General features: G+C 41.9%; 1 non-coding gene across 1 annotated transcript; it reads right to left on the bottom strand.

Annotated features, from left to right (window-relative positions):
* Nucleotides 1–13,513: 13,513 nt before the first annotated feature.
* Nucleotides 13,514–13,590, bottom strand: TRNAS-GGA (transfer RNA serine (anticodon GGA)). The gene has a single exon. It is a non-coding gene; the product is annotated as a tRNA-Ser (tRNA).
* Between the last annotated feature and the right edge of the window lie 649 nt (nucleotides 13,591–14,239).

The raw sequence follows: 14,239 nt of genomic DNA, 5'->3' as shown, positions 1-14,239 counted from the left end.
TTACGGAAGTGAAACGTGGACGATCACTAGCTCAGGAAGAAAGTGAATAGAAGCTTTTGAAATGCGGTGTTACGGAATGATGCTAAAGGTGAGGTGAACAGATTGAATCAAAAATGAAGAGATGCTGAATCGAACTCATTGGAGGAGATCGATTTGGCTAAATTGGACCAGAAGAAGAGATAGAATTATAGGACACATCTTAAGACATCTAAGACTTGTTCACTTGGATTTTGAGGGAAGTGGAGATGGTAAGAACGGTAGCGGTAGACCAAGGTATAATATGACAAGCAGATAAGAACAGATGTAGGATTCAGTCGTTATGTAGAAATGAAAAGGTTAGTACCAGATACGGTGGCATGGACAGTTGTATCGAACCAGTGCATGGACTGATAACTCAACAACAACTCGAAACTTTGCAAATACATCCGTGGAGGCATTAATGAACAACATGATACATTGCGGGCGGAGCCCACGTGTAAATAATAATAATAATAATAATAATAATAATAATAATAATAATAATAATAATAATAATAATAATAATAATAACAATAATAACTCTCAGTGAAAAGTTTGTGTCATCTTTCGAATTGACCGCTTTTCCTCCATCCACATTCCGCCGACCGTAGCGTGCATTGTTGATGGAGAAGCATCCCGACACAATATACAATGGAGTGAGGACCTGTTTCACATCCGCTGGAGACGGACCTCATTGATCGTCTTCCTGTCTACTTCCTCAGCTGTGACGGCCACCCTGCCTACAAACTGGGTTATCCTTGTGTAATTCGTTCACTGTTAACGAGACCCTTAACTGTCAGGCTGGTAGCTCATTAGTTCAGTGGGGGCCATATATAATCTTGTGACGCAGAGTTGAAAGGTTTTTGTCATCTGTTATCACAACACACTGAGGACCTAATTAATACCCATCGGCGATTACTGAACCTCAGTTTGTATTACCCCTGAGTTCTCACTTTATCTAGAATGTTCGTCCGAAATAGCAGCTAAGGATACCGAGCAAGTGGCTAAGGGATCTGAGTCACATAGCTCTCATTTTGCATCCTGGAGACAGTGGGTTCGAGCCCTACTATGGGTATCCCTGAAGATCGTTATCTTTTTCACACCAGTCACATTTTGGGGCTGTACCTTAACCAAGTTCATTGGCAGTGATACACAGAGGGAGATATACTGAAGACGAAATGGGTTGATCTGATTTACAGATCACGAGATAATGAATTTAGTTGTATAGAAGAGACACTCTCGACTTTTAAGGGAAGTGAAGTGGATAAGAATGATAGGGGAACCGAAGGCATGAGTGTGATGAGTGTAGTCGTAATATTCAAAAGATGCGTTGTGACAGTTCTTAGAGGGAGGTTCGTTTACTGCCTGCCTGGGTGGGGAGAAAGAAGTTAGGTGGTATGGTCGCCATGGAAACAAGGGCGGACCCACTGCGGTTGCCATGGATATAATCGCGCTGGCCGGCTCGGGTTGCTTGGAGTTGACAAACCTCTCACATTTGAGTTATGTAGAACAGAAGACAGCGGTCTGAACGAATCAACAAGTGAGCCGGAAGCGAAGGGAAGGAGAAAGGTGTGTGTCAACACCGTGCAATGCTCTTCCCTCCAGCCCTAGCTGTCAAAACACTTCTGTTAATATTACGGATATAGATTAGCTTAAAATGCAAGTCCGGCTCTTTGGCTGATTGATGACGGTCCCATGTTCACGTTCTATTACCGCCCAGGTCACGAATTTTTCCCTAATTGTTAGGGCTGCTTCGAGGTCCACTCTGCCTACGTGATTACAATTGAGAAGTTATCGGACTGCGAGATGGCGGCCCCCGCCGAGAAAACAGCCAGTGGTAAAAAGGAAGAAAAGAAATGCCAGGAAATGCTGGACTCGGGATTGAATCAAAAGAAGAGAAGATAGAGGATTTCTGTCCTTGGTCGAAAATTAGTTGAGGTTGGAAGACCAGCATTAATATAGGAATACGGCGATTGTGTTTTCTGCCTCTCTTCTTGCATTTCTCTTGTCTTAAAATGGCGTTTTGACTTCGTACAAACAAGGATATTTCTGGTATTCGCTTCATTAATCCACCCGGATCCTGCCATTTTAGAAAAAAGTGTTTGTTTACAATTGAGCTTCACAATCTTCTCACGACGTAGCATCTTCGTGATGTCAGCTTCGCTGATTGGTTCGTTTCGTAAAATTAATTTTACGGATTAGAACATGTCCTATTTTATGAAAAGTTTTATCAAAGGTTTTATTAAACTTTAATTTGACCGTAAGCAACACAAATTTTATAGAATTAAATTATTGTACAATAAATTTGACAGAAAATTTTACCGTGAGCGACAGGCATTAAAGCTTATGAGAGAAAATTTCGACATTGACTGTACTGAAAGAGATGATTTGCACAGAATTGGAAAACGTAGGAAAGAATGAATGAAGGAATTAAGTTTAAAACATTAAAACAGTTAGAATTAAATTATAGTGCCTCTTGATAGAGTAGAAAAGAACTGGATAATGTAGCATCAAAACTCCGGAATTGACTGAATAGGGCTTGTGCTTATATTGGATACGTGTTCCATGTATCAAGAGCTGTAACGGAGGGCTGTCGTGAAGTGTCTATGATTGATGTGTATGGCTCATCAGTGCAGGGGGAAAGATAATGGATGGTTTCTCCTGAGCGCTGGTACATTAGTAAATGACTCCACAATCTAATTGATTTCTCAGTTACGTTCTCGTGGCAGACTGTACACATTTATGTGGAAGTGTTGAAGGTTGTTATAGCACGGTGTTGTTACGGTATACATCCCGCAGTACTCGTGCATACTGAACGTTGGGAGCCGTTTTATGAGAAAAATAGCCTGAGCTATTGTAGCTTGGGAGGAAGAGAAAAATGAACAATGAATCTGCATACAGCATCGTACGAGGAGCTCATAAAGGCGTAAAAAATTGGACGCTATTTTGTTCAGGTCCCATCCATCTGCAGGGAGACGTAGTTTTAACATGGATATGTTTCTGGGCTGGGGTCTATCTGGAATTAGTGTCATCAATTTCCTGACACCATTTTAACCATTATAACCAGTGTTCGTCTCTGTACACTCGGTCAGTAGCGTCATCTTCTCACTGTGCGCTTTCTTCCTGTAACTAAGAGCTTGAAAACATTTCGTTCTACTCCTCAGTTCAGAATTAAAATTCTTGAAGTTGCCGGAGGTCCGCTTCTGTGGTGTAATGGTTAGCGTGAGTAGCTGTCACCCCTGGAGGCCCGGGATCGATTCCTGGCTCTTTCGCGAAATTTGAAAAGTGGTACGAGGGCTGGAACGGGGTCCACTCAGCTTCGGGAGGTCAACCAAGTAGACGGGGGATTCGATTCCCCTCTCAGCCATCCTCGAAGTGGTTTTCCGTTGTTTTCCTCTTCTCCTCCAGGAAAATGCCGAAATGGTACCTAACTTAAAGACCCGGCCGCTTCCTTCCCTCTTCCTCCTCTATCCTTCCAATCCCCCCCCCCGCAAGGCCCCCATTTAGCATAGTAGGTGACGCAGCCTGGGCTAGGTTCTGGTCCTCCTCCCCAGATGTATCCCCGACCCAAAGTCTCACGCTCCAGGACACTGCCCTTGAGGCGGGAGAGGTAGGATCTCTCGCCGAGTCCGAGGGAAAAACCAACCCTGGGGTTTAAACGGACTAGGATATAAAGGAAAGGAGAAGTGGCCGGAAAACGAACCCAGGACCTTGGAATAAGAGAGAGCAGGGTTGGCTAGTAATAATAATTGTTACGGAGTTACCCGTGGAAGGCAGAGGTGAAAGAAGGTGCAGGCTGGAATGGGTCTAACTACAAGGCCGAAAGATGAATTAAAATTTCAATAAAGGTTATATTTTCAATAGACAACAAGATTTAACAAATTTTCACTAGGTGAAATAACAATAGAAACCACAGGTAGCATGATAACTTTACAAACGAAAGCACAAGTTCAGGGGTCTTTCCAAATTCTGGGCTTCGAGCCCCAATTTCACAATCCTTGAGCAACTGGCCCAACCTTACCAAATCACACATTTGATCAAAGGGCAGAAAACCCCTTCATTCAAGGAGCATTAGCTCCAAAAACCATATCTGGCCTCCTAGAGGCTCTTTACCACATCAGAAAGAGCTGACCTGCTCTCAATTTTCCAAGCTTATTAAAGGCAATGCCAGGCTTTTACACATGATTGCCATCAAGGCACAACTTACAATGAAACAGGGGTATCTAGTACCCAGCCTACTGGGCCTTAATTGAAAAATAACAGGTTAACTTAAATGGCCCTAAACGCAAAAAGAATGGAGGCGTGTATCAGCACTCCCAAATACACCTTTTAAAACCTAAGAGGCACTAGGCCGATGACACAGGAGCTTTTCCCGAACTAGGGAGGTGACTCGTATAAGAAAAAATTTAACACATTAAGGAAGAGTAGAAAATCGGTTACGAAAACGTAGTCACCTCCAATCAAATGAAGGAGAGCTCGAGAGGGTAAAGCACTCTATATCCCCGAATTACAGTTAAGATCAGTGAAGTTTTACAAAGACAGAAAAAGATGTACATGTTTCAAGAGATAGGTTACATATTAAAGGTTTCGGACCTGCCCCGCTGGTTAAACTGCTGAGCTAGCAAGAAATAAAGATGTTAAACGGCTATTACCTTGTTGATGAGCTGCTGCCCAAAGGAAGTGGCGCTACCCGCCCCCTGCTATACTTCCATACACTAAGCTAGATGTTGTTAAAGTGGCGACGAGCCATGAAAATCAGCAGTTTTTAAACCCTTGGGGAAAGTTCGAGACCTTTCATGAATAATTAAGACACACCCACTCAACTTTATTGGGTAGCATAGAGTTACACATCAACATCGAAGAAGAAAGACATGATTGGTCAAAAAATAATTAAAGAAATTCTGGATTGGCTAAGTTCAAACTGGCGGAAAGAAAGCTTAATATTGCCAACCCATAAATGAAAGAACAAAATTTAGTAAAGAAAAAACTTCTGAATACAAAATTTCTTCAAGGAAGTTCATTCACTTCGCCCCAGGGTGCATGATCCCACTTTTACTGTAGAGTCATCTATGAGAGAATGTCCACACTTCTTGATCAATAGAAAACAAAATACATTGAAATCTACACAGTAATGGCAACTTTGTAATCACAAATTTCCGGTAGTGACATCTTCTGAGAAAACTTATAGGTTGATACAGTTGTTAAAGTTCAGAGTTTCTCCTGTAGAGGAGTACTTTACGGCGGAAAATTCAAATGTGCGGCGTATAGGTGTACCAGCCGGTACAACAATAATAATAATAATAATAATAATAATAATAATAATAATAATAATAATAATAATAATAATAATCATCATCATCATCATCATCATCATCATCATCATAATTGTACCGGAGGTACACCCGCTCCGTGCATTTAAATTAAGCGCCTTTTAGAAGGCCATCTATAACACGTACAATTAAACTCATTTCTGAAGAAGTTTGAACGTTCATCGACAGATGTCTCTACTATCTACGTATGCGCTCCCTCTGATGAGAGGATGGACAATTAATTTTCAAGATAAATTTTGTAAACATTGGTTTCCTAAACTGTGTTGTTTGTAGATTGTTTTTGGTGTTCTAAGATTATCAGCACTTCTATCTCTTCCCGCAAGCTTAAAATTTTAGCCAATAGTACATTTTGTACATTTATTTAAGTAACCAGTTAGTATTTTTGATGTTTATTTGATTGTCCAATGGAAATTGAGGGTGTACCCAGAGCTTCGGCCGAGAGATTTCTGGAACCTTACTCTCAACTTTAAAAGTTAGGACTCCTTTCGTGCAATGTTGTACTTCGATCGTTCCAGTCTATCAGTAGAGTGTGTTAGTAGAGTAGGCAGGGGAGGGCTTGCATCGCCCAACTCCGGAAAAAGCATCCGGGAGATAGTAGGTTCGAATCCCACTATCGGCAGCCCTGAAGATGGTTTTCCGTGGTTTCCCATTTTCACACCAGGCAAATGCTGGGGCTGTACCTTAATTAAGGCCACGGCCGCTTCCTTCCAACTCCTAGACCTTTCCTATCCCATCGTCGTCATAACACCTATCTGTGTCGGTGCGACTTAAAACCTGTAACAAAAAAATCTCCGGTAAGTCCACCAGCTCAAGGTAATGGCAGACATATTTTAATCAGAAAGATAACTCGAGGGGAAGGTTTCAAAATTCCTTCTTAAGGTAATCCGGCCATGTAAATTCTACATTTGGTTTAAGATCTTAATTTAAATTAAGGAATAAAGAGTGGGAACACTCTTATATTCCCCTTCACCTTGGTCTTGAGGTGACTATGATTTCGTAAACTTTAAATTTGTGTTTTCCTTGTAATTTAAACTTTCTCTCTATCTAGTCACCTGCGTAGTATAGGCTTAACCTCTGTAACTTAGGCCATCAGCCCAAATAGGGCTTTAAGTATTTTTAAAGTGAGTTTGAGAGGATTGCAAGTGTTCTGCTCTTAACATTTTGATTTTCGGCCAGTAACTTTAACCTTTTCTTTTCTAACTATGGCTATATAGAACGGGTACTTTTAACCCTGTTAAAGTTAACTTCCATTATTCATTTCTTTTTAAATGTAACTGTTGAGCAGATAAGAGAGTGAATACTGTTTGGTTTTGGTAAAAGGTAGATTGTGCCATTAAGAGGCCTGAACGTGTAAAATTTGGAGAATAGTCTCTTAGAGAGTAACTGTGTGGAGCAAGGACGCTCTCCCTACTGTTGTAAATTTTGGAGCACAGTTTCCTTGAAGAGTACAGTAGTGCCCTTGTTGAAGTTGTATCAGGGGAGCTTCAAACTCATGTGCCGGGCTGAGTGGCTCAGACGGCCTTCTGACCCCAACTTGACAGGTTCGATCCTGGCTCAGTCCGGTGGTATTTGAAGGTGCTCAAATACGTCATCCCCGTGTCGGTAAATTTACTGGCACGTAAAAGAACTCCTGTGGGACTAAATTCCGACACCTCGGCGTCTCCGAAAACCTTAAAAACGTAGTTAGTGGGACGTAAAGCAAATAACATTTTTTTTAAAATTCAATCTTATGTTGCTAAGTCGTGTTATCTGTTCTAGATTTTACTCGAGCTCTTGAGTTAAACTCATGTATCTGACTGTTTGTTGTTGCTTAGCAAAGTGTAAAAATTGGAAAGAAAAGAAAAAATCTAGGAAGGTAATCTATTCAGAATTTTAAGGTTTTAAATTACTGTTTAATCGTTTCTCTATCCACCCATTCGTGCCCGCACCTTCTTTCACCTCTGCGTTCCACAGAATCCCCGGAAAAATAAGAAGAAGAAGAAGAAGAAAATGTCTTTCATTTTCTCACAATTTATGAGTCGTAGCATTATTTTGTGGATACACTCACTTTTTTTTTTCAATTTATCGCCACTCGCAATCTCTTATGTTGATGGAGTCAAAGGTTGTATTATCTGTTCCCTGTGCATGTCGTAAGAGGCTACTAAAAGGGGGAACAACCACTAAACTAAGTTTAAATGTGTTAGGCAGGAAAATAACATTATAGTTATGTGAACATGAGGTTCCAGTACAATAAAAACTTGAACTATCGTGTAGAAATCCACAAGACATATTAACTTAAAATAAATAGAAACATATGCTTTCTTTCTTTCTTTCTTTCTTTCTTTCTTTCCTTCTTTCTTTCTTTCTTCCTTAATCCGTTTACCCGCCAGGGTTAGTTTTTTCCTCGGACTCAGCGAGGGATTTCACCACTACCCCCTCAAGGGCAGTGTCGTGGAGCGTCAAACATTGTGTCGGGGGACACAACTGGGAAGGAGGACCAGTACCTTGCCCAGGTGGCCTCACATGCTATGCTGCACAGGGGTCTTGTAGGGAGATGGGAAGATTGGAAGGAATAGACAAGGAAGAGAGAAGGAAGTGGCCGTGGCCTTAAGTTAAGTACCATGCCGACACCTGTCTGGAGGTGATGTAGAAAAACCACGGAAAACCACTTCGAGGATGGCTGAGGAGGGAATTGAACCCTCCTCTACACAGTTTACCTCCCGAGGCTGAGTAGACCCCGTTCTAGCCCTCACACCACTTTTCAAATTTTGTGCCAGAGCCGCGAATCGAACCCGGGCCTCCAGGGGTGGCAACTAATCACACTAACCACTACAATACAGAGGCAGACATAGAGACGTATTACTGACACAAATGTCTACCCGTTTTTAGAAGACCTAAACATATAACATTCTAAACAAATGTTGCAATTATTGGTTTTACATCCCAGTAACTAATTTTGTATCGTTTTCGGAGACACCAAGGTGCCATGATTTTGTTCCGCAAGAGTTCTTTACGTGCTAGTAAATCTACCGACGCAAGGCTGACGTATTTGAGCTCCTTCAAATACCACCGGATCGAACCTGCCAGCTTGAATTCAGAAGACCAGCGCTACCGTCTCACCCTCTCCTCCCGCTCGTGAAGTAATGAATGCTCTAGTACCTGTGAGCTGGTCTCTAATAATCCTGTAGTTATATTTAGGTACACTACTTGAATTTCAGAGGTTTTTCGACGGTTACCATTTTAGCACGTAAGTTTACAACTCAAACTTTACGACCTACTGGACAGTTATTTCGAATGATGCCGGAACCCAGTTGGGTACTTGCCAAGTATCAGGGTTGTAAAGTTTATGTTCCCAGTGGAGATATTTTACTTTTGTACTTCCGGGAACAGTATGTTCTTATTTTCCCAGTAGCTAGAATCTTTACAAAGTACAGTGTTCGATCTATGAGACTGTCATTGACCTCGCTTCCTTCCCAAATTTTGTCACGACGGACGTTAATTTGTATGTTGAGGATGTATAATTAATTAATTTCTGGTCATTGTGACGTTTAGAAGAATAAATGAAATATATCATCAAATCTCTTGGGCTTGTAGCGAGTAAGCCAGTAAAGAGTCTCTCTCTACGATGAGAAGGTGGCCGGTCGGTGCGTTTGCCGAGATGGAGATACGTCGTAACTGGGATCATGTGATCTTGTCTGAGGAGTACTTATTTCACTTCAACGGAGGTCAGGCCGGTTCATGTTTACAGACCACGGAGAGCCCTGTACGACATAACATACAGTGACAGTCAGAATTTTTCGAACAGAATAATCTATACATGTATTACCCCTATTATTAAAGAAAGAACAGGTAATAAATTAGAAATTACTAAACTCTGAATTCAATGCACTTCGTACGTACTGTAATTATCCAATTGCGATTTGTAGATGAGTTTACAAAGTAATAATACCTTTTACTTATTTGAGATACGAAAATTTGCTGGCCAATATTTTTCGGACAGGAGATGTTTAGGCACTCAAGGCATGTTTTGCACTTGTTTTACACTGTACAGGCAGATCCCAGTCAGTGCCTTCCTCATGCAAAAAGCAGACGCAATGATACACGGGTGAAATATAATACAGAGGAAAGGACAATACATTTTACCAAAGGCGATTAATAACATTCCATCATAAAAAAGGGAAAATACGTCGACAAATTGCAGATTGGCTGAACATGAAGAAAAGTACTGTTAACGATAATATCTGCCGATACAAATTGCAAGACAGAATTGAAACTTTGCCACAGACAGGTCGCCCGAGGGTCCTTACTAGGAGAGGAGAGAGCAGTGGTAAGAAAAGTGAAAAGATATCGACGTCTTACTAAACCACTATTGCTGCTGCAGCTGAGAACGAGTTTGGAAAGATCAGTGCAAGTACAATCCGGAGGGTGTTATATAGAGGTGATTCGTGATTATCATGGGCGAACTGCAAGAAGGAAGCCCTATATCAATAAAATAAATAGGATCAAGCGACAACGATTTGCTAAGGAGCATCTTAGGAAAGACATGAACTGATGGAAGATTGTAATTTTCTGCTATGAACCGAAATTCAACGTTTATGGCTCAGATGGGCGCATCATAATTTGGAGACAGCCCAATAAAGATTTTGAAGAAAGAAATATGAAGGCAACGGTAAAACATGGAAGGGGACATGTTAGGGTTCGGGGCTGTATGTCGGCTCAAGGAGTAGGTGAGCTGGTTCTTATAGATGGAAATATGGACCACCGCCAGTATCTTCAGATTTAAAGAAACAACCTGAAGAAAAGTGCAGAAAATATTTGAGTTGGGGACTGTTTAAATTTTATCAGGACAACGACCCGAAACATACGTCTTATAATGTAGAGCTATGGTTGTTGTACAACTGTCCTAAAGTTGTAAATCCTCCCTCACAAAGTCCTGACATTAACCTCATAGAGAATATATGGGATATACTAGAAAACAACATTCGGAAACCTCCCACAAATTCCAAAGCTGATGTGAAGAGACGACTGCAAGAGGAGTGGGGAAAATTGTCCCATTCCACCACAAGAAAACTCGTAGAGAGCATGCCGAGACGCCTGACTGAAGAGCTTCGCAGGAAAGAAAGAACCACGAAGTATTAATATTCCTACATGGACTCTTGTCCGAATATTTATGAACAGGCAATTTTCTATTATTATAACTACATTCATAAGTTGCAACTTTTTTGTGTGTCATGAAATGAAGTGCATATTTATTTTTGGTATCCGTATGTGTAACTATTCATTTTGGAGCAAGGAAAATTAAATTATATATGTTTGTTATTAATCTTTTTATGTTAAATATAAAGGAACCCTGTCTATCCGAAACATTTTGACGGTCACTGTATATAGCAGAGTGTTCCTGCAGTCGCCGCATATCTAGCCTTTGTTGTGCTGGGGGCAGATGTCTGATGGAGCTGGAGTGCCTCATCGGAAAGGTACCGTTTCACATCGAACCAATATTTGGACAGAATGGCTCCGATTGTGAAGGAGCGCAGTCCATATCCCACCTCCGCAAGAATAGTGACACAACTCAAAAATGAACGTTTTTGAGAAAACGAAGTTTAAAACTTCTACATGATAAAATTTAGCATATATTACATTCCACCTCTGTGGTGTAGTGGTTAATGTGATTAGCTGCCACCCTTGGAGGTTCGCCTTCGATTCCCGGTTCTGTCACGAAATTTGCAAAGTGGTACGAGGGCTGGAACGGGGTCCACTCAGCCTCAAGAAGATCAACTGAGTAAATCGGAGTTCGATTCCCGCCTCAGCCATCCTCGAAGTGGTTTTCCGTTGTTTCCCACTTTTCCTCCAGGTAAATGCCGGGATGGTACATAAATGAATGCCACGGTCACTTCCTTGTCTATTCCTTCCAACCTTTCCATCCCCCCCCCCCACAAGGCCCCTGTTCAGCATAGCAGGTGAGGCCACGTGGGCTATGTACTGGTCCTCCTCCTCAGTTATAACCCCAACCCAAAGTCTCACGCTCCAGGACGCTATCTTTAAAGGCGGTAAAGGTGGGATCCCTCGCTGAGTCCGAGGTAAAAACCTACAAGCCTGGAGGGTAAACGGATTAAGAAAGAAAGGACATACATATCTGGTTAACACAACACTCTAAAAGTTCTAACAAATGTAATGCGGAGAGTGGGACTCGAACCCTGGTTCCCAACTTGATAGGCAGGTACGCTTCTCCGGAACTAACTTGAATTCGTATGAACACGCTTCTTAATATTGCAAGGCAATTCCCCGCTGTGCATGACACGTATTATACTATCTGCGCACTTTTTAGCGATAGATTTACACGCTAGTGCTGAATCGGTCGACTTCGGTTATCTTCGAGATTCGTATTGGCAACCTATGAAACACAAACTAAGAATCGCTTATCATCGCTGTGCGACATCTGGCGTACACTTTAAGTACTCGTACTGTTGTTGTTTACACAGCAAAGCCAAACTATAGAATTAATGCTAGGAACACGTTTCGCATCGGGAAATATTATATATTGTGTGTGTGACATAGTTGTTGGCGTTAAGATAATAAAGGTTTAGAAAATTCATATCGATCGATCATATTATCGATTCAATTCAGATTTCATTTCCATTCAGTTGGCAGTACTACCGGAACCGGCAGTGCTCCCTTCTTACTCCTCGCCAGTAGAAAAATCTATCACTAAAAACTGCGCGTACAGTATTTACACCCCTATAGCAGTCTTTCGAGCTGCCAGTGATAAACTCGTTACAAGCATTCGGAGTAGAAATATAAAGACTCTTAGTATGGTGCAGTTACACAATGGAGTGACGGGGACCAGTAAGAAGGAAAGGGGAGAAGCAAATGATCATGAATATGTCTTTCAATAAGTGAAAATCAAATATGTATAACGAACGATTTATTTGCATGATTTCACAGAGAATCTTTGGCGACCAAGGACTACCGTAACGACTAATGTGACGTCACTGAGGGTACACTTGCTATTTCAACGCACTCTATTTATACAAATCCACAGCTGCAGCATCTTTAGTGACCAAGGCCTACGATAACCAACAAACAATATTTTTGTCATCTTATAAAAATTTCGGAGGACCTCCAGCCAAACAAGTTGTCGGTACCAGTATTCGAACCCCAAATCTCCCGGCTGATAACCAAGGATCTTCCCGTTACACCAACACCGACACGCCGTGACGTCCTTCACAACTATCTTCACTTGCCGGACGTATCTCTGTCTTCACATATTTATTTAATAATTATGGTAGTTTCTCGTCCTTGTCGTATACTGATATGTGGACGGTTGCATTTCATCTGGAACGTGTAGTTGCATCAGTTTTTGTTGTACCTGTACTGCCTCAATCGAGGACGACGATAGCCGATACAGGATTGCTTTTTAAATTCATGCGTCTATTGTTGATTGTTCAACTGTACGTAAAGCGTAATAAATTGTCCTCAGTATTGATAAGCAAGTCTTCTCATTCCTGGCCTCCCCCTCTCCCAATATTCTTGTTTCGTCCAGTTTTACGGCCCGATGCCCTTCCTGACGCCAATCCTATGTGGAGCGGAGTTTTCAATATTGTGTGTTTCTGTGGTTGTTTGAAGTGTGATGGGTTGTAGTTAGATTATGAGAATGTATTAAGGTGGACACAAATATCCAATCCCTGAGCTAGAGGAATTAGCCATACGCCGTTAAAATCCTCGGCTGGCAATCGAACCCAGGGCCCTCTGAACCAAAGACCAATACGCTGACCATTCAGCCAAAGAGCTGGACTATTGTTCAAGCAGGCCCTCTCATTTCTTTAAAAATTTAAAATTTTACGGAAGAGGAACCCATCCGAATGTCCTCAAATGTGTTGCGCCCGGTGCGACTCTCCTCGCGACGGCCATGACTGCAGTGCCTTTTTTTCCGTACTTTATTTTTTTTTTTTGCTATTTGCTTTACGTCGCACTGACACAGATATGTCTTATGGCGTCGATGGGATAGGAAAGAACTAGGAATGGGAAGGAAGTGGCCGTGGCCTTAATTAAGGTACAGCCCCAGCATTTCAACGAATATTGAATTTTCACGACCGCTTTGTAATCGAAACAGACTTTCAACGTATTAGGTCGTGTTACGTACATGTAGTACGTGTTGAAGAGATGTTAAGTACAGAACAAAAATGGCCAGCCGGACACCAGTGGGATCCGAACCCACAACCTCCCGATTTCCCGTCGGTTGCTCTACCAATTGAGCTATGGTGGCCTAGGCCATCTTTGTTCTGTTTGAAAGGATCTGAGCTACAGGTCTGGCACTGCTGCTAGCACACTGTAGAGTGCGTTTAAGTCGCCCGTTGTGGGGCATGTCAACGAATATTGAATTTTCACGACCGCATTGTAATCGAAACAGACTTTCAACGTATTAGGTCGTGTTACGTACATGTAGTACGTGTTGAAGAGATGGTGTGAAAATGAGAAACCACGGAAAACCATCTTCAGGGCTGTCGACAGTGGGGTTCGAACCCACTATCTATCGATTACTGGATACTGGCCGCACTTAAGCGACTGCAGCTATCGAGCTCGGTTTCTCCGTACTTATTTAACGTCGGTTTTCGGCGACGGGAAAGGGCTAGCTCTTGCCTGGTGTGAAAATGGAAATCCACGGAAAACCGTCTTCAGGGCTACAGACGGTGGGATTCTAGCCCACTGTCTCCTGAATGTAAGCTGACAATTCTGCGACCCTAACCGCACGGTCAATTCGCTCGGTTGTTTGCTTGCCTGCACGCAGCTGTTACCTAGGACCTAAAGGATAATCGTTAGAGACTTATTAATTTTTCGAATTTTTATTACACTTTTAAGCTTTTCATTTGGCTCTCCCTTGTGATTCTTCTTCTTATTCATTCATTCATGTCGTT

This window comes from Anabrus simplex, chromosome 8 (genome assembly GCF_040414725.1).
Source record: "Anabrus simplex isolate iqAnaSimp1 chromosome 8, ASM4041472v1, whole genome shotgun sequence".
Lineage (NCBI taxonomy): Eukaryota > Metazoa > Arthropoda > Insecta > Orthoptera > Tettigoniidae > Anabrus > Anabrus simplex.
This window is presented reverse-complemented; position numbering and strand designations above follow the sequence as displayed.